Source organism: Pleurodeles waltl, chromosome 12, assembly GCF_031143425.1.
Source record: "Pleurodeles waltl isolate 20211129_DDA chromosome 12, aPleWal1.hap1.20221129, whole genome shotgun sequence".
In the NCBI taxonomy this organism is placed as follows: domain Eukaryota; kingdom Metazoa; phylum Chordata; class Amphibia; order Caudata; family Salamandridae; genus Pleurodeles; species Pleurodeles waltl.
In genome coordinates this window covers 686,546,274-686,567,137 of record NC_090451.1, presented here as the reverse complement: position 1 = coordinate 686,567,137, position 20,864 = coordinate 686,546,274, and the positions used below count along the sequence as shown (strand labels likewise).

Sequence of the window (20,864 nt, the reverse complement as noted above, 5' to 3'; positions counted from 1 at the left end):
CTGTCATCCACCCAGTTTCATTTTATTCGCCCCTTCGCGGTGAGGTGTAGCGCCAGCTGTCTTGTGCTGTCCATAAAGAAGCCGTGGACCTCAGGGTTCAAGAGCCGTCACCTACACAGAGCAGAATATACATTTTGTTAAAAAAAAGTTTTAAAAAAGCTTGTTTAAACGTTATTGCATTTGGTGTCAATTTAACAACAATCGTGATTGCCCTCGCCACAGCTACACAGTTCTTTTTCTCAGATGTGCTTGAAATAGGTATATAGCGCCAAACCAGGGGCATCAGAGCGCTTTAGAAGTAAATGGCATGGCTTTAGGGGTGTGTGAAGTTCAAAGGGAGGGCACCCAAACACAGCAGAGCCACTTTTGGGGAGCGCTAATCATTCCTCCTCTTCCGGGGTGTCATTGATGGGGTGACCTCACCAGAGACCGGCGTCCCTCACTCCGGTGAGTGAGCCCTGGTAGGTTACTTATACCCCTAACTACAGCCCAAGTCTGCTGAGTGACTAGAGTTATTGGAGTAAAAACAAGTGAGGACCAACTTACATGGCACCTCATCAGTACCCAAATCCAACCAGAAACAACTGAAAAGTGAACAGTCAAGATTTCCAAAGGGCTAATATAAACTATGCTTCTTAAAATCTGCAAATTATGCAGTAGGCGATGGATTATGTGGCAAATGCGATATATCCCTAATTATGCAGAAAGCGCTGCCACAGAATCACATAATTCCAGTGGCCATGACTATCACTTAATAGAAAGCTCCAATAAATGGGATAATAGTAACCTCTGTCATTTACGGTGCTTAGAAACGGTGGAAATGTGGTTTGAGGTGATACATAAAAACGTGTTATTATCTGTTTGTATCAATGACTTCCTGCACCAACCTTGCAGCTGCACACAGGGCAGGTGAGCGTGAATCAAGGATAAGAAATGCAATGCAGCCCTAAAATCCGTTTTTATGGAAAGAAGAAATTATCTTAGCTAGTTATCTTAATTGGAATGAAGCTCTGAAGATTTGGATTTTAATTCAGGATGACTCTAAGAGGCTTTTTTTGCATTCAATATTTGTTTGTTTTTTCAGTCTAAAATATATTTTTAATTTAGCCATGGGTGCATCGCATGTCACGGAGTGGATGAGAGAAGCACAAACTGTATTTAGTGAGCTGAATGAGGCGATGAGACATCCAGGTTTGGAGGCCATCGAGGGCCAAGTAAACTAGGTGATATCTTCAGGAAAGGAGACATTTAGGAGGAGCTTAATATTATGATCTTGTATAACCTTTCCACCGAACATCTGGGAAGGAAAACAAAACATGTTTGCTGACAATTCACCTTAAACGTGGAGCTGAAGACTGGAGTAACTCCGAGCACACAGGCCCCGTGGGAGGCAGCAAGTGGGAAACGTACACCACCAGCGATTTTGAGAAAAGCCTGAAAATGTAGCTCTTTACCTATGGTTTCTGTGTGTGCATCAGTCTCTTCTGTAGCGCCAAGAAGCTAGGTCCATCTAATATTGCACTCCCCACAAAATAAAATGAAAAACAATCAATATGTGATGCTGTACCTTAGCTCGCAGAGCCGAGGTTTCTACACAGTGTTTTTATAAGCACGCTACCACCTACTAACATAGTAGCTGTGATGAATAAATTAGTAACTGGCGTGAGTCCCAGAAGGGAAGCAGCAACTGAGGTAGTGGGGGGTGCAAAACAAACAAGAACTCCCCATCTTCATTTATTTATGGACTACTCCATAATCACACTACATTCTATTTACACAATGTGTTCCTCCAAACAATATTTTGTCCAGGGGAACTGGGAAGGAGTTGGTGAAGGGGTGGCTCCTCCGCCAAGGCGAAGGAGCACTGCCCCACTGGACTGTGGGGAAAGGAAAAATAAAATGATAACAGCACTACGTTATCATTTTATTTATCCTGGGAGAAGGGGCAGGGCGGGAGGGAGCCGGAGGAGGGCTTTTGCTTCTCAAAGTGCGCATGTCTGTTTGGCCGGCCGCGTTGGTCGGCAAAACAGACATGCGCACTTGCCATGTTCTCTACACGGCTGTATTGCACAGCCGAGTGGAGAACATGCCCAGGTTCCTACTCCCAGGCTCAGCAGCGAAGCAGGCCGCTCATACCAATCACGATGCTGCGGTCATGCTTGTGACAGCAGCCTCGTGATTGGCTGGAAGCCTCTGTGAGCCAGAAGAACGAGTTACTTACCTTCGGTAACGACTTTTCTGGTGGATACATTAGCTACCTGTGGATTCCTCACCTCATGAATACTCCCATGGCGCCAGCATTCTACGGAAATCTTCTTACTAGTCTCTGCACGTCGACGAGGACGTCACTGTCTCGCACGCGACGCCGTCTGACGTCATACAGGCAATAAGAGGTCCTCGACGACGTGCGGACGTCAGTACCAATCATTTTTTACGTGCATGAGAACAACCAGGCAATGCAATGAAAGAACAAAGCAACATCCATTATATTGTAAAAATACACCACATTGTATGAATAACTGTAAATCTTTTTTATGTACATATATATATATATATATATATATATATATATAAAACTCTTTCTTTTAAAAATATATACACACACCAAGTATATACATAAAGATATATACACATATACCTATATATATATATATATAAATATATTATATATATACATCTATTGCACCCTCAAAGATCAAGAGGAGCGCACTCAAGGATTACTTGGCAAGACCATAAAGGCAACGGGGAGGCGGGTGGGACCGTGAGGAATCCACAGGTAGCTAATGTATCCACCAGAAAAGTCGTTACCGAAGGTAAGTAACTCGTTCTTCTGATGGATACAACTACCTGTGGATTCCTCACCTCATAAATAGAGTCCCAAAGCAGTACCACGCCCGGCGGTGGGTGCCTAAATGGTCAAACCAAGAAATCCTGCAGCACTGACCGTGCAAAATGGCCGTCCCTTCTAACCTCAGAATCTAAACAGTAATGTTTTGCAAAAGTGTGAAGGGACGACCAAGTTGCGGCCTTGCAGATGTCGACCACAGGAACACCTCTGGCTAAGGCCGAAGTGGCCGACTTAGCTCTGGTGGAATGAGCTCTAATGCCCTCAGGAGGATCCTTCTTTGCCAAAGAGTAACATATTTTAATGCAAAGAACAACCCACCTGGATAGTGTTCTCTTGTGGACTGCCTTTCCTCTCCTCTTGCCCACGTATCCAATAAACAGCTGATCCTCCAGCCTGAAAACCTTTGTTCTATCGATAAAGAAGCTCAACGCTCTCTTTGGATCCAGACGGTGCAGTCTTTCTTCCTCTTTGGAAGGATGAGGCGGAGGATAGAACGTGGACAAAGTAATTGCCTGAGCCAAATGGAAGGGTGAAACAACCTTCGGGAGGAAAGCAGCCTTGGTCCTCAACACCACCTTATCCCCATAAAAAGTTGTATAAGGGGGTTTTACTGATAAGGCCTGCAACTCACTCACTCTCCTTGCTGATGTTATAGCTATCAGGAAGACTGTTTTTAAAAACAAATACCTCAAGGGGCAAGAATGCATAGGTTCAAAAGGGGACCCCATAAGGAAAGTCAGGACTAAGGACAAATCCCATTGCGGCATAACGAATGGCTTTGGAGGATATTGATTTAGAAGACCTTTCAAGAATCTGATAACAATAGGGGATTTAAATAAAGATGGTTGGTCTGGAAGACATATGAAGGCTGACAAGGCCGATAAATAACCTTTAATGGTAGCCACTGCACAACCTTTCTGCGCCAGAGATAGAGCAAAAGACAAAACGTCCGATAGATGAGCTTGTAAAGGATCAATCTGCCTCTCTCCACACCACGCAACAAATTTAGACCACCTATTAGCGTAGATAGATTTAGTGGAGTGTCGCCTGGCCGCTAATATAACATCCACTACCTCAGGCGGGAGAGAGAAGGAACTCAGGTTGCCCCGTTCAATCTCCAGGCATGTAGGTGCAGACTCTGGAGGTTGGGGTGTAGAACCTGCCCCTGCGACTGCGAGAGGAGGTCTGCCCTGAAAGGGAGACGGAGCGGCGGGCACGTTGAGAGTTGGAGAAGGTCGGAGTACCACACCCTCCTTGGCCAATCCGGAGCTATTACGATTACTAGAGCCCGGTCTTGGCGAATCTTCCTCAATACTCGAGGAATTAAGGGTATGGGAGGAAACGCGTAAAGCAACTGGCCGCACCAGGTCATTTGAAACGCGTCCCCCAATGCTTCCTGCATCGGATACTGAAGGCTGCAGAACAACGGACAATGCGCGTTCTCTCGAGTGGCGAACAGATCTACCCGAGGAAACCCCCACTTCTGGAAGATTAAATGGACTTGATCTGGATGGAGACGCCACTCGTGGTCTGCCGAGAAGTGGCGACTGAGACTGTCCGCACGCACGTTCAAGACTCCGGCCAGATGGTTTGCTATCAAGCAAATCCGATGGTCCTTTGCCCAGGACCATAGTCGAAGAGCTTCTCTGCAGAGAAGGTACGACCCCACTCCTCCCTGCTTGTTTATGTACCACATCGTGGTAGTATTGTCCGTTAGGACCTGTACCGACTGACCACGAAGGGAAGGGAGGAAGGCCTTGAGAGCCAGACGTACAGCCCGTAACTCTAACAGATTGATGTGAAAAATCTGTTCCTCTGGAGACCAAAGACCTTTGATCTCCAGATCCCCCAGATGAGCTCCCCACCCTAGAGTGGAAGCATCCGTTATGACTGTGGCCACTGGTGGCGACTGCTGGAACGGTTTTCCTTGTGAAAGATTGTTGCTTGCAATCCACCACTTCAAATCCACAGCAGCATCTCTGGAGATCTTGACAGTACCCTCTAGATCCCCTCTGTGTTGAGACCACTGCCTTCGGAGGCACCACTGAAGAGCCCTCATGTGCCAGCGAGCATGCGTGACCAACAGAATGCAGGAGGCAAAAAGACCGAGCAGACGAAGGACCTTGAGGACTGGAACTACCGCTCCATTTCGAAACATTGGAACCAAATCCTGAATATCTTGAATCCGCTGAGGCGGAGGAAAGGCCCGACCCAATGTCGTATCCAGTACTGCCCCTATGAACAGGAGGCGCTGAGAGGGCTCCAGGTGAGATTTGGGCTCGTTCACCGAAAAGCCCAGGTCGAACAACAACTGGGTTGTTGACTGCAGATGACGCAACACAAGCTCCGGGGACTTGGCTTTGATCAACCAATCGTCCAAGTAAGGGAATACTGCTATCCCCTTCCTTCTGAGCTCTGCCGCAACCACCGACATCACCTTCGTGAAGACTCGAGGTGCTGAAGTAAGACCAAACGGAAGGACCGCAAACTGGTAGTGTTGCGATCCCACCACAAACCGGAGATACTTCCTGTGTGACTTGAGTATCGGGATATGAAAGTAAGCATCCTGCAAGTCGACAGACACCATCCAGTCTTCCATGTTCAACGCCAAAAGCACCTGTGCTAGGGTCAGCATCTTGAACTTTTCCTGCTTGAGGAACCAATTCAAGATCCTCAGGTCCAGAATTGGTCTCAAACGACCATCCTTCTTGGGAATCAGGAAATACCTTGAGTAAACTCCTTGACCCCTTTCCTGCTCCGGGACCAACTCCACCGCGCCCTTTAAAAGGAGGACTTCTACCTCCTGTTCTAGCAACAGGAGGTGTTCTTGTGAACAATACGAAGGGCGGGGCGGGATGAGGGGCGGAAACTCCCGAAAGGGAAGGGTGTAGCCTTTTCCCACAACACTGAGAACCCAAGTGTCCGACGTAACAGTCTCCCATTTGGTGAGAAAATGCTGTAATCTTCCCCCTACAGGAGAGGAGTGAGTGGGAAATGGTGGAAGCCTAAGGCTGCTTCCCCTGCTGCACCCCGCCAGAGGATGAGGAAGAGGCAGAGTGCTGCTGAGAGGCTCCCCTGGTGCGGACCCTACCCCTCCCCCTAAAAGATCTATAGGGATGGGAAGAGGCAGGTTGCTGATATCTTCCCCGAAAGGAAGAGGAGGAAGAGCCACGCCCAAATCCACGAAACCTCCTGAAGAATCTGGAAGAGGCCGTGGAAGAAGGAGCTTGGAGTCCCAACGACTTAGCCGTGGCCCTGCTCTCCTTAAAACGTTCCAAGGCCGAATCAGCCTTAGCCCCAAACAGTTTGTCCCCATCAAACGGGAGATCCAACAATGTGGACTGTACATCTGCCGAAAAGCCCGAGTTACGTAGCCAGGCCTGTCTCCTTTCCACCACAGTTGTGCCCATTGCTCTGGCTACCGAGTCGGTGGTATCCAGTCCCGTCTGGATAATTTGGGTCGCAGCAGCCTGGGCATCAGAGACAAGATCCAAAAGACCCTGGGGAAGCTCTGTAAACGAAGAGGAGATGTCATCCATCAGAGCATGAATATACCTCCCCAGGATACAGGTCGCATTAGTGGCTTTTAACGCCAGACTGCAGGACGAAAAAATCTTCTTCGACTGCGCCTCTAGCTTTTTTGAGTCTCTGTCCCCAGGCACCGTCGGGAAAGAACCAGGCGCTGATTTGGACGAACAGGAGGCCTGCACAACCAAGCTCTCCGGCGTAGGGTGCCTAGATAGGAAACCAGGATCAGTTGGAGCCGTCCGATACCTCCTGGCCACGGCTCTGTGAACTGCTGGGGAAGATGCCGGCTTCTTCCACACCTCTAAAACCGGATCCAGCAGAGCGTCATTAAAAGGTAATAGAGGCTCCGCCGCGGCTGAGGCCGGATGCAACACCTCTGTCAAAAGGTTTTGTTTCGCCTCCACCACCGGCAAAGGCAGGTCCAAAAAACTAGCTGCCTTCCGTACCACTGTATGAAAGGAAGCAGCTTCCTCGGTATATTCCCCCGGGGACGAAAGGTCCCACTCAGGGGAAGTGTCCAGCCCACTGGCCGACTCCAGTCCACGCAGCCCATCACCCGAGTCCTCTAGCTCTCCTTCCTCTAGGGCTCGTTGGTACTCCTGCTCCTCTAGTACCCGGAGAGCACGCCTCCTTGAATGCAGTCGTTGCTCAATCCGCGGAGTCGACAACACCTCCGCCGAAGTCGGAGATCTTCCGAAGCCACCGACGCCGCATCCGGCGCCACAGGTAACTTCGGCGCCGACTGAAGAGCAGATGAAACGGATGGACCCACCGGAGTCACAGGCCGAAATCTCGACGTCGACGGGATGGAAATCCCTGGGGCCAATCCCTCCGAAGCCATCGGAGCGGCCACCGGCGCCGACACTGGCGCCGAGCCCACGTTCCCAAACGGGAGAAAGGGCATAAAGGGTGCCGGCCGAAGAGGCGCAGGATCACCCAAAGAAAAGGCCAAAGGCCCAGCCGGAGCACCCCCTGGAGCCATCTGTTGGAAGATGGCATACATCGCATTCAAGAATGCGGAACTATCGGCTCCAGGGGTGGGAAAAGCCGGATACTGGGGTGCCTGACTCGGAGGCGACCCCGACGCCGGCCTCGGCGTCTGCGCCGGAGAAAACACCTGAGGCTCCAATACCTCAATCACCGACGCCTGTCCAGGCGAAGTTGGAGACGTCGGAGAGAGCAACGGCGTCGAAGGATGCGGCGTCACCGTGGGGCTGACCTCCCATGTCCTCCGGCGCCGATCCGGAGACCTGGAACGAGCCTCCCTTGAATGACGCCGAGATTCTCTACGGCGCCGGGAGTCTCGATGACGCCGATGTCTTGGAGAAGACTTTTTCTTGTGATGCTTCTCCTTTGACTTGGCCATAAACAGCTTCGCCTCGCGTTCTTTAATGGCCTTCGGATTCATGTGCTGACACGAATCACAAGTCGAGACGTCGTGGTCGGAGCTCAAACACCAAAGGCAATCGGAATGAGGATCCGTCACCGACATCTTGCCTCCACACTCACGACAAGGCTTAAATCCAGACTTTCTCTGCGACATTATTTCCACAGAGAAAGAGTACGCAGAAAGATATACACTGTAACCGCAAGAGTAACAGTTGCTCCCTCGAAGATAACCGTTTCGAATGCACGGAAAAAAGGGAACTGACGTCCGCACGTCGTCGAGGACCTCTTATTGCCTGTATGACGTCAGACGGCGTCGCGTGCGAGACAGTGACGTCCTCGTCGACGTGCAGAGACTAGTAAGAAGATTTCCGTAGAATGCTGGCGCCATGGGAGTATTCATGAGGTGAGGAATCCACAGGTAGTTGTATCCATCAGAAAGAGGATGAGGACGGAGGGGAGATGAACACGTCTCCCCCAAAGGTAAGTTTTTTTTTTTTTTAATGTTTAACTTTTTTTTATTTCCTCTCCTCTCCTGCCCCCCCCCCCCCCCCCCTCCCAAATGAGTGGCAGCCGCCACTGTGTTGTTGTAGAAAAAAAGGGAAATACAGGACACTCTGGTGATCTAGTTATACGTTCTTAGCCGCTCTGACAGCATGAAACCTGGACCCAAAGTACAGTGGCACTCCACATGGGAGTATGCGGGACACTGGCCAAATATCCTTTCAAATGGAGGATATATATTTATTTAAAATCAACAAAAGGCAGTGTTAGAAAGTGCATATTTCACAGGGAACTGTAAAATCTGAAAACATGTCATAGCTGCGATGCAATACACGTTTCATCATCATAACAGCTGCCCCAAAATCACCTTCGGGATCTTTATCATTGAGAAGACTATTACCACTATGCGGCATGGAAGACAAACGTACATGGCAAGGCAAGGTTTTCCGAATTATGCAGCAGAAATGCAAATTATGTAGCACATTCTCAGGCAGTGTTATTTTCATGCTTTTGAGATACAAAAGTTTCTGGTGAAATCTTCAGATTTTGTAAATCATGTGGCAAATTATACAGAAAATGCTTCAGTCACGGAATTTGCTGAATCCACAGACCCTCACCATGGCGCATTATTTTATCAACCATGTATTGGAATGAGCTAGAGAAAAACTAAGCAATTTAGTTCACATCAGCCCTCACTGTAAGCTGCAATTTGAAGAAAACAGAGTTTTTAAGCTAACTACCTCACATAACTTGTAAAACTCAGCAGCAGCCATTGCATAACGCAAGAGGAGGGGTGGGGGATTTTGTGTGCAACGGAGACGAGGTGAAAATTAAGCAAATAAATAAAAAGAACTTATCTTGCCTCTGTCCCTGCCGCCCTCTGCTCCTCTTCTGAAGGTGTCCCAGAATTCACTGACGGGACACCATCACAGGCTCCCCAAAACCTAGCATGAAAGCAGCGCCAGGATTGGTCTGAGCAGCAGTGACTGACACTCAGACACAGCCCTGGGGTTTGTGCAATTTCTCCAGCCCAGCTGTTAAACACAGCCGGGATGGAGAAACCTAAGTGGCATGTGTGTTTGGCCGCCCTCAGACTGCCGGCCAAACACACATGCGCACTTCGGTGCAATCTACACTCCTCGTGTCTCCCCGCTCTGCCTTTGCTTGGCCCAGGCCTGCCCTTCACTCCACTGCTGGCTGTACCAGAAGAACGAGTTACTTACCTTCGGTAACGACTTTTCTGGTGGATACATTAGCTACCTGTGGATTCCTCACCTAATGAATACTCCCATGGCGCCAGCATTCGACGGAAATCTTCTTCCTAGTCTCTGCACGTCGACGAGGACGTCACTCTAGCCCACGCGACGCCGTCTGACGTCATACAGGCAATAAGAGGTCCTCGCCGACGTCAGTACCAACAGTTTTTACGTGCATGAGAACAACAACCCAATGCAATGAAAGAGCAAGGCAACATCCCATAACATTGTAAAATACACAACATTGCAATAAAATGGCTGTAGATTTAATATAACTCTTTTTATTTTATTTTTTAAACCAACAAATATATGCAAATCATGCATATACACAAAGATATATATATATACATATAAATATATACAAGTATCCATATATACAATCTTGAAGACCAAGAGGAGCGCACTCAAGGATTACTTGGTAAGACCAGATAGGCAACGGGGAGGCGGGTGGGACCGTGAGGAATCCACAGGTAGCTAATGTATTCACCAGAAAAGTCGTTACCGAAGGTAAGTAACTCGTTCTTCTGATGGATACAACTACCTGTGGATTCCTCACCTAATGAATAGAGTCCCAAAGCAGTACCACTCCCGGTGGTGGGTGCCGAAATGGTCAAACCAAGAAATCCTGCAGCACTGACCGTGCAAAATGGCCGTCCCTTCTGACCTCAGAGTCCAAACAGTAATGTTTCGCAAAAGTGTGAAGGGACGACCAAGTTGCGGCCTTGCAGATGTCGACCACAGGAACACCTCTGGCCAAGGCCGAAGTGGCCGACTTAGCTCTGGTGGAATGAGCTCTAATGCCATCAGGAGGATCCTTCTTTGCCAAAGAGTAACAGATTTTAATGCAAACCACAACCCACCTGGAGAGTGTTCTCTTGTGGACTGCCTTTCCTCTCCTCTTGCCCACGTATCCGATGAACCGCTGATCCTCCAGCCTGAAATCCTTTGTTCAATCAATGAAGAAGCTCAACGCCCTCTTTGGGTCCAAGCGATGTAGTCTCTCTTCCTCCTTTGAAGGATGAGGCGGAGGATAGAACGTGGACAAAGTAATTGTCTGGGCCAAATGGAAGGGTGAAACAACCTTCGGGAGGAAATCAGCCTTGGTCCTCAACACCACCTTATCCCCATAAAAAGTTGTATAAGGGGGTTTTACCGATAAGGCCTGCAACTCACTCACTCTCCTTGCAGATGTTATAGCCACCAGGAAGACTGTTTTAATAACCAAATACCTTAAGGGGCAAGAATGCATAGGCTCAAAAGGGGACCCCATAAGGAAAGTGAGGACCAAGGACAAATCCCATTGAGGCATAACGAATGGTTTTGGAGGATATTTATTTAGAAGACCGTTCAAGAATCTGAGAACAATAGGGGATTTAAATAACGATGGTTGATCTGGAAGACAAATGAAGGCTGACAAAGCCGACAAATAACCCTTAATGGTAGCCACTGCACAACCCTTCTGCGCTAGAGACAGAGCAAAAGACAAGACGTCCGACAGATGAGCATGTAAGGGATCAATCTGTCTCTCCCCACACCACATAACAAATTTAGACCACCTATTAGCGTAGATAGATTTAGTGGAGTGTCGCCTGGCCGCTAATATAACATCCACTACATCAGGCGGGAGAGAGAAGGAACTCAGGTTGCCCCGTTCAATCTCCAGGCATGTAGGTGTAGACTCTGGAGGTTGGGGTGTAAAACCTGCCCCTGCGAGAGGAGGTCTGCCCTGAGAGGGAGACGGAGCGGAGGGCACAGTGAGAGTTGGAGAAGGTCGGAGTACCACACCCTCCTTGGCCAATCCGGAGCTATTAAGATGACTTGGGCCCGGTCTTGGCGAATCTTCCTCAACACTCGAGGAATCAAGGGTATGGGGGAAACGCGTAAAGCAACTGGTCGCACCAGGTTATCAGAAACGCGTCCCCCAATGCTCCCTGCACCGGATACTGGAGGCTGCAGAATAACGGACAATGCGCGTTCTCCTGAATGGCAAACAGATCTAACCGAGGAAACCCCCACATCTGGAAGATTAAACGGACTTGATCTGGATGGAGACGCCACTCGTGGTCGGCCGAGAATTGGCGACTGAGACTGTCCGCACGTACATTCAAGACCCCGGCCAAATGATTTGCTACCAAGCTAATCTGATGGTCCTTTGCCCAGGACCATAGTCGAAGAGCTTCTCTGCAGAGAAGGTACGACCCTACTCCTCCCTGTTTGTTTATGTACCACATCGTGGTAGTATTGTCTGTCAGGACCTGTACCGACTGACCACGAAGGGATGGGAGGAAGGCCTTGAGAGCCAGACGTACAGCCCGTAACTCTAACAGATTGATATGAAACATCTGTTCCTCTGGAGACCAAAGTCCTTTGATCTCCAGATCCCCCAGATGAGCTCCCCACCCTAGAGTGGAAGCATCCGTTATGACCGTGGCCACTGGTGGCAACTGCGCGAACGGCTTTCCTTGTGAAAGATTGTTGCTCGCAATCCACCACTTCAAGTCCACAGCAGCATCTCTGGAGATCTTGACCGCACCTTCTAGATCTCTCTTGTGTTGAGACCACTGCCTTCGGAGGCACCACTGAAGAGCCCTCATGTGCCAGCGAGCATGCGTGACCAACAGTATGCAGGAGGCAAACAGACCGAGCAGACGAAGGACCTTGAGGACTGGAACTACCGCTCCATTTCGAAACATTGGAACCAATTCCTGAATATCTTGAACCCGCTGAGGCAGAGGAAAGGCTCGATTCAATGTTGTATCCAGTACTGCCCCTATGAACAGGAGGCGCTGAGAGGGCTCCAGGTGAGATTTGGGCACATTCACCGAAAAGCCCAGGTCGAACAACAACTGAGTTGTTGACTGCAGATGATACGACACAAGCTCCGGGGACTTGGCTTTGATCAACCAGTCGTCCAAGTAAGGGAATACTGCTATCCCCTTCCTTCTGAGCTCTGCCGCAACCACTGACATCACCTTTGTGAAGACTCGAGGTGCTGAAGTAAGACCAAACGGAAGGACCGCAAACTGATAGTGCTGCGACCCTACCACAAACCGGAGATACTTCCTGTGTGACTTGAGTATCGGAATATGAAAATAAGCATCCTGCAAGTCGACAGACACCATCCAATCTTCTTTGTTCAATGCCAAAAGCACCTGTGCTAGGGTCAGCATCTTGAACTTTTCCTGATTGAGGAACCAATTCAAGATCCTCTGATCCAGGATCGGTCTCAACCGACCATCTTTCTTGGGAATCAGGAAGTACCTTGAGTAACAACCTCGACCCCTTTCCTGCTCTGGAACCAACTCCACCGCGCCCTTTGAAAGGAGGACTTGAACCTCCTGTTCTAGCAACAGGAGGTGTTCTTCTGAGATGGGCGGGGCGAGAGGGGGGTGGAAACTCCCGAAAGGGAAGGGTGTAGCCTTTCTCCACAATACTGATAACCCAAGTGTCCGTTGTAATAGTCTCCCACTTGTGGAGAAAATGCCGTAATCTTCCCCCTACAGGAGAGGAGTGAGTGGGAAATGGTGAAAGCCTAAGGCTGCCTTCCGTGCTGCACCCCTCCAGAGGACGAGGAAGAGGCAGAGTGCTGTTGAGAGGCTCCTCTGGTGCGGGCCCTACCTCTCCCTCTAAATGACCTATAGGGGTGAGACGAGGCGGGTTGCTGGAACCTCCCCCGAAAGGAAGAGGAGGAAGAGCCAAGCCCAAATCCACGAAACCTCCTGAAAAACCTGGAAGAGGCAGAGGAAGAAGGAGCTTGCAGCCCTAACGATTTGGCTGTGGCCCTGCTCTCTTTAAATCGCTCCAAGGCCGAATCTGCCTTTGCTCCAAACAGTTTGTCCCCATCAAACGGGAGGTCTAATAGGGTCGACTGTACATCCGCAGAAAACCCTGAATTACGGAGCCAGGCCTGTCTCCTTGCCACCACAGCCGTGCCATCGCCCTAGCCACCGAGTCGGTCGTGTCCAGCCCAGACTGGATAATCTGGGTTGCGGCAGCCTGGGCGTCTGAGACAACATCCAAGAGTCCCTGGGGAAGCTCCGTAAAAGAAGATGAAATATCATCCATAAGAGCATGGATATATCTCCCCAGAATGCAAGTTGCGTTGGTGGCCTTCAACGCCAAACTGCAAGAAGAAAATATTTTCTTGGATTGCGCATCCAGTTTTTTGGAGTCCCTGTCTCCTGGTACCGTCGGGAAAGATCCAGGCGCTGATTTTGATGAACAGGAGGCTTGCACCACCAAGCTCTCCGGCGTAGGGTGTCTTGAAAGAAAACCAGGGTCAGATGGTGCAGCCCGATATCTTCTGGCCACAGCCCTATGAACTGCTGAGGAAGATACAGGCTTCTTCCACACCTCCAACACCGGATCAAGCAAAGCCTCATTAAACGGCAAGAGAGGCTCTGCTGCAGCAGAGGCCGGATGCAGCACCTCCGTCAATAAATTCTGCTTCGCCTCTGCCACCGGCAAAGGCAGGTCCAGAAAGTTAGCCGCCTTCCTCACCACCACGTGAAAGGTAGCAGCCTCCTCCGTATACTCCCCTAGAGATGAAAGGTCCCACTCAGGGGAAGTATCCAGCCCACTGGCCGTATCCAGACCATGCAGTCCATCACCAGAGTCCTCAACCTCTCCTTCCTCCAGGACTCGCTGGTACTCCTGCTCTTCCAAAAGACGGAGAGCACGCCTCCTTGAATGTAGTCTCTGCTCAATACGCGGAGTCGACATGGCCTCTGCCGAAGTCGAAGATCGGCGCCGATCTCCAGAAGCATCCGACGCCGATGAAGGAGCAGGACAAAGAGATCTTGGAGCCGATGGACCCACCGGAGTCACAGGACGAAATCCCGGCGTCGACGGGATGGAAACCTCCGGAGCCAATCCCTCTGAAGCCACCGGAGCGGCCACCGGCGCCGACACCGGCGCCAAGCCCACATTCCTAAAAGGGAGAAAGGGCATAAAGGGTGCCGGCCGAAGAGGCGCAGGATCACCCGATGAAAAGGCCAAAGGCCCGAAGGACCAGCCGGAGCACCTCCTGGAGCCATCTGCTGAAAGATGGTATACATCGCATTCAGAAATGCGGTACTATCGGCTCCAGGGGCTGGAAAAGCCGGATACTGAGGTGCCTGGATCGAAGGCGACCCCAACGCTGGCCTTGACGTCCGCGACGCCGGAGACATCACAAGAGGCTGCATTACCTCAACCACAGACGCTTGTCCAGGCGAAGTCGGTGACGCCGGAGAGGGCAACGGCGTCGATGGATGCGGCGTGACCGTGGGACTGACCTCCCAAGTCCTCCGACGCCGAGGCGAAGGCGACCTCGAACGAGTCTCCTTGCTGGAATGAGGCCGTGAATCTCTACGGCGCCGGGAGTCTCGATGACGCCAATGAGACCTTGGCGAGGAAGACTTTTTGTGATGTTTTTCCTTTCTCTTCGACTTCGCCAGGAATAGTTTAGCCTCACGTTCCTTGAGGGCCTTCGGATTCATGTGCTGACATGAATCGCAAGTCACGACGTTGTGGTCGGAGCTCAAACACCAGAGACAGTCGGAGTGAGGATCTGTAACGGACATCTTGCCCCCACACTCTCGACAGGGCTTGAAACCCGACTTTCTCTGAGACATTGTTACCGCAGAGAAGAACTACGCAGCAGAAAAGACACTGTAACCACTAAAGTAACAGTAGCTCCCTCGAAGATAACCGTTTCGAATGCATGGAAAAAAGGGAACTGACGGCAGCACGTCGGCGAGGACCTCTTATTGCCTGTATGACATCAGACGGCGTCGCGTGGGCTAGAGTGACGTCCTCGTCGACGTGCAGAGACTAGGAAGAAGATTTCCGTCGAATGCTGGCGCCATGGGAGTATTCATTAGGTGAGGAATCCACAGGTAGTTGTATCCATCAGAAGCAGAAAAATAAAACGATCAATCATTCGACGCTGCTTCGCCATAGCGAAGGAGCCACCGCTGGTAAAAATACATAAAGAGTTAAGGGGTCGACTGTGCACTATGGTCCTATATTGCCATGCAGGGTTCATGGTTGCGTTTAAAAAACACTCGGCCTCTGGTCCCCTGGGGCACGATGTCACTGGAATCTCTCACTGGCAATAATGAAGCATATTACACAGTTACCGGGTACACATCCAAACACACAAACACGTCACAAATACTAAGTTGTTTGTAAACGTAACCTGTACCCAAGATGTTAACGTACAACCAAATTTCAGACGTTGTTCACAGTGTTTGTATTTAATGTCTGCCTTACAGTTTCAGCTGCATCACCAGCCTAATGTGATAAAAAGAAAATCACAAATACAAGTGTGCTGGCACAGAGCGTCATCCTTTCCTCTGCTGAACTGTCCCACACATACTGCTTCCACGAACCACTGCCTCCAGCATGGGTCAGCCCACTCGAGCCATTGGCTTCCTTAACCTGGGAGTGATGGCATTTTGTCCAATCACATTTGCACTTCCATTTGAAGTTGTGCTTTTCAGTGCCAGGTCTCTCCTTCTATTCATTTCCATTTATGTATTTACTTTTATTTTCTATGCATATTCTTTCAAAAGAAAACTTCACACGTCAAACTGAAAAAGAAAAGTTATTCGATACACATGATGGTCAATAAATATTTTCCTTGGAAGTCAAGGTGCGGTCTAATGGCGACTGCCTTAAAGATATTGAATTATTAATATGGGAGATGGGCAATTGGAGAATTATTGATCGCCTTTAAAGCTCAAATCCACTCTACCAGCCCACGTGGGGCCGCAGCGAGCTATTACATATGTTATCTGCACAGGCTGCTTTCACTTGGGCAATCTACTCCAGGAGAAGGCATCCTGCCAGAATCTGGGACCATCTACAGCCACTGCAAGAGCAGCAGCTATGGAGCTAAGGTTTCAAGTCGGTTAAGTCCGACAGCTATGCTGAAAAATAAATGAGGCTAAATATTCAGAGAAAGGCCGAAAAAGAGGGAAAAAATCAGCTCTAACAGCTGCCTTGAATATTAGAATAGGAAGATTACATTTAGAAAATGCTCACGGTTATGTGCATTGATCAGTGCGGAAGCTCAGATGGTGGGAGGGGAAGATCACAGGCCACAGGTAATGAATGATGGAAGTAAAAAAAAAATACATCCGTCAAGCATACTAGAAATAAACAAAGTTACCACTAAACTGTAGCCATTTTGTTGATGACAATTATCACACAAACCTGTTCGTCAACATGTCACGAACACCAAACGCTGACTCTGTAGCAAAGCCTTGGAAACCAGCGAGTAAACTATGTGCCTTTCTCCTTCAGCCTAGAGTTCACTATTTAAGAATAAGGTGACTGCAGCAGCTATCAGAACACAAGACAGCGGCCGCTCACTCAGACATCAGTTGTTTAGTAAAGTCTGGAATGAATTATGTAAACAAGTGAGAAGGCTTTGTTTTATGTACTGAGGTGAGCTCTGCTACAATATGTGGGGAATATGTTTCTTGGATTGTGTACATTTTATTGTTTTGTGCTTTGTGACTATTTAATTAATTGCTATTTTATTAGGGTTTCATGAAAGTTTTTAACTTTATTTGTCTAACTTGAGCGATTGAAACTTGTTGATTTACTTACAATATAATTGTGTGTGTGTTTTAAATGTATCCAATATGATAAATAGGTTAAGGTTTTCACAGTAAAGTTCATTACTACTATGACGCTCACACAGATGAAAACTACATCAAATGTTGCCAATATATACAAAATGACAGTCGGCTAAAGAATATACAGCAGGCCTAAGAGAGTATCACAGGGCAAGCCTTCTACCCCAGGGCCTGTCAGAGGGAGTGACCAGCTCCAAAGCCGCTGGCTACCAGGTCATCTGTGCGATTCGACTTGTAACACACCTACCGACAGGCTTTAACAAGGTGCGATGCCAATCCACCCTTAGGCCCTGGGCTTTAACATATGCTTCTCAAGACGAATACGTCAGGCATACGGCATTTGTTGCAAAACAAAAAGCTCAATCCTCAAACGCGGCATTTTCTCCTCAGTGAACCAATCAGGCCTGTCGCCTTTCTCATTGGCTTGTCGCCATAAGCAACTCCGGCCTACCCTATGGCCAATGTATGATGTATAAGGTACTTCGCGTCCGCCTGGGCAGGGATGTGTGGGGAGCAGGGCCCGTGTTACACCTCCGCCACCCCTAGCAGGGCCGGTGCGCCTCGGCTGGAACAATCCCGGATGAAGAAGTGGACAGGACGATTTCGATAGGACAGTGGCGTAATAAAACTTGGGGAGGGGGGGGGGGTGCCTGCACAGTACATGGAGGAGCCCCCCCCCCCCCCCCCTCCTACTTTTGCTGATGGGATCCCCGCGAGCTCGGTTTCCCCCTCCCATCCCCACCTCGGGGGCTGCGGGGTCTTATGTTACGCCACCGTGATAGAAGGGAGCTGGGGGCAGGTTTATGGCTGTTGTAGGTTTGACTGGTTCTGTTTAAATTAAGAAGCTGGGACAAGACAAACAATGCTCTAATGGTAGCTGTTTCTTGCATCGCTATAAAGTCATTGTCTTTTTCACAAGCGAATGACTGTGCAACCTTTAAATACCCTTGTACTGCAATAAAATATATTTATTTATTTTTAAAGGGAAAAAAATCAATCTTCTTCAGGGGCAGGGTCGGCTTTAGCGCTGGTGGTGCCCCCCTGTGCAACAGTCTTTTTTTGCCCCCCCAACCCCTTGACCACCTCCTCGGATTCCGTTTACTATCACCGGACAAATGAGCCCCTCATCTCTCCATATTCCCCCTTTCACATACATTCATTTGTTTGTTTGTTTTAAAGCGCTTGTAAAGGTTGGCTTCACTAATCCGCTCAGCTGTCCACATAAAATATAGTTATGGTCTCTGCAGCAGGCATATTAACCCTCTATGCTATTTAATGGCGAGTCAAAACTGCGCTCTCTCTAGCAAGAACATTAATCATAAAAGGTATCTTGACATTTTAATTGCTTCCTAAAGGCTGGACGCACAATAAACTGTTCAGCAGGTGTTTTTAAATCGCAAGTTTCGTAAGTTATTGCTAAACACTGCGCCCCCCTGAGGTCAGCACCCGGTGCAGCTGCACCGCTCGCACCGTACTAAAACTGGCCCTGTTTAGGGGCAGAACACACCTTACGCACAGTCACAACTTTATAAAGGGGAAGCTCAGCTTGTTGCCGGAGCAAAGCCCCTCGCAATACCGCTTCTTAAAGCGCTTTTTTGTTGAATAATGCAGTTTAAAGACAGTTGCGATGTCAAGCCAGAGCTAAAGACGCAGGATGAGCAGAAGCGCATTAAACTCGGGCCCACTGGAATCACAGACTGTGCAGCGGCGGCGTTTTTCGCGTAATTCGGGATGTCCGCATGTGCCACATAATCCATCTGGCACAGAGTTCTGCAAAGTTGGTCCTGGAGATGCCAGATTTTTTACCATATCCACATTTAGAAAAAAGATGTTTCAGAAATCTACATTCTTCTAAATGTGGACATGCTAAAAATCTGGCATGGACCCAGCTCTCCAGGACCGACTTTGCAGAACCCTGATCTGGCATAACCAGCAGATGTAAATTTAAAAAAAAAAGTTCAAACTCACGTGTGGCCGCGCAGTGGAAGGACCTTTGCAAAGGTTGACTGGTCACATTTCTCTTCCTTATTGCTATCTTTCGGTGCTAAATTGCTAACAATGAGGTGCGACCAATGCCCTGCAGTACTAACGTGTCAATATGTCAAAACAATGAAACAGTACTATCAAAAAAGTTCCCATAATCCTACATAATTTGGAGTTTCTTTCCGCATAATTCACTTGACCCTGCCGCATAATGTATCCCTCTTCTGCCGCATAATTCCAGGGGCCCCGATTAAAGCACAGAAACTGTTAAACAAGAGTGGCTCTGCTGCGGACAGGAGAGCTGATCTCATGAAGGCCAAAATATCATGCAAGAATTAAATCTACTGGGTCAATTTTAGGCAAATGGATCAGAGAGTTGCGTTTCACTTGTGCACTGAACCTTGGCTCGTGTGTCACCGGTCAGGGTCACTTCCCAATTGCACCCTGGGCTAGACAAGCAGGCACGTCAAAAGTTTTTGCGGGGCCAGAGGCAAAAAACGAAAACGGAGCCCGACAAGAGGACAAAGATCTGGCTTAAACTTTGAAAAAAAAAAAGGTTCTGCAGGGAAGCAGAAAATGAGACAGGCCCAAGCCTCGTGCCCTGTAGTCGCGTTAGCTGCCTTGTCCTTCATGAATAGGATGGCTTTGTTTCGAAATCTATCATTAAATATTGCTGCACAAGTGTGGGAACTTGAAAAAACACAGGGCCTGAGGAATAATGACCCCTCTGTCGCCCCCACTTCTAAAGGGGCAAGACTTGGTGTATTCACTTGTCCCAGGGAGTCACCTTTCTTCATGTTTACAACACAGGTCTGAAAGGGTTGGTGGCGGGAAGGCCGTGCGTCACCAGAGAGGGGGCAGATATTTCCACTTCCCGGACGCCCCGTTTTAAGGGTGAGATGCTAAAGGCCCTGGGGACCCAGGATCAAACTGGTCTCTTCAGCCCCCCGCCTGCCACCTCATCCTCTCTTTATGGGACTTTTTTAAAAATGCCGTGGTTTTGTCCTGTGTGTGTGTTTTAGGCTTGTACTATTCTCTAAAAATTGTGATTGCTTCTAGGCACAGGCATCATGTAGCCAACAATGGCTGCTTGTCTGTGGCCACCTCGATGGGCCTGGAATGTGGTGGCATCGTCCGGGCCTCATAACCACATCCCGTAAACTGACCATGCGTAAGTAATGCAAAGAACAACGGACCTTCCGGGGTTCACAGACTGTCATGTGCACTCTGTCCCACACCGCCTGTCCGCGAGCCCCAAAGCTCCTCACGCTGCCTGTCCATGAGACCCAGGCTCCTCACACTGCCTGTCCATGAGACCCAAGCTCCTCACACTGCCTGTCCATCAGACCCAGGCTCCTCACACCGCCTGTCCGTGAGCCCTAAAGCTCCTCACGCTGCCTGTCCATGAGACCCATGCACCTCACACTGCCTGTCCATCAGACCCAGGCTCCTCACACCGCCTGTCCGTGAGCCCTAAAGCTCCTCACGCTGCCTGTCCGTCAGACCCGGGCTCCTCACGCTGCCTGTCCATGAGACCCATGCACCTCACACTGCCTATCCATGAGACCCAAGCTCCTCACACTGCCTGTCCATGAGACCCAGGCTCCTCACACTGCCTGTCCATGAGACCCAGGCTCCTCACACTGCCTGTCCATGAGACCCAGGCTCCTCACACTGCCTGTCTATGAGCCCCAAAGCTCCTCAGACTGCCCGTCCATGAGACCCAAGCAC

General features: G+C 49.4%; 1 protein-coding gene across 3 annotated transcripts in view; it reads right to left on the bottom strand.

Annotated features, from left to right (window-relative positions):
• ARHGEF15 (Rho guanine nucleotide exchange factor 15) overlaps positions 1–20,864 on the bottom strand; it is a 315,428-nt gene that overhangs the window by 192,736 nt on the left and 101,828 nt on the right. For all 3 annotated transcript variants that reach the window (XM_069218718.1, XM_069218720.1, XM_069218719.1), the window contains one exon: positions 1–111. The gene's annotated coding sequence lies outside the window, so the exon portion shown is untranslated. The remainder of the gene's footprint in view (positions 112–20,864) is intronic.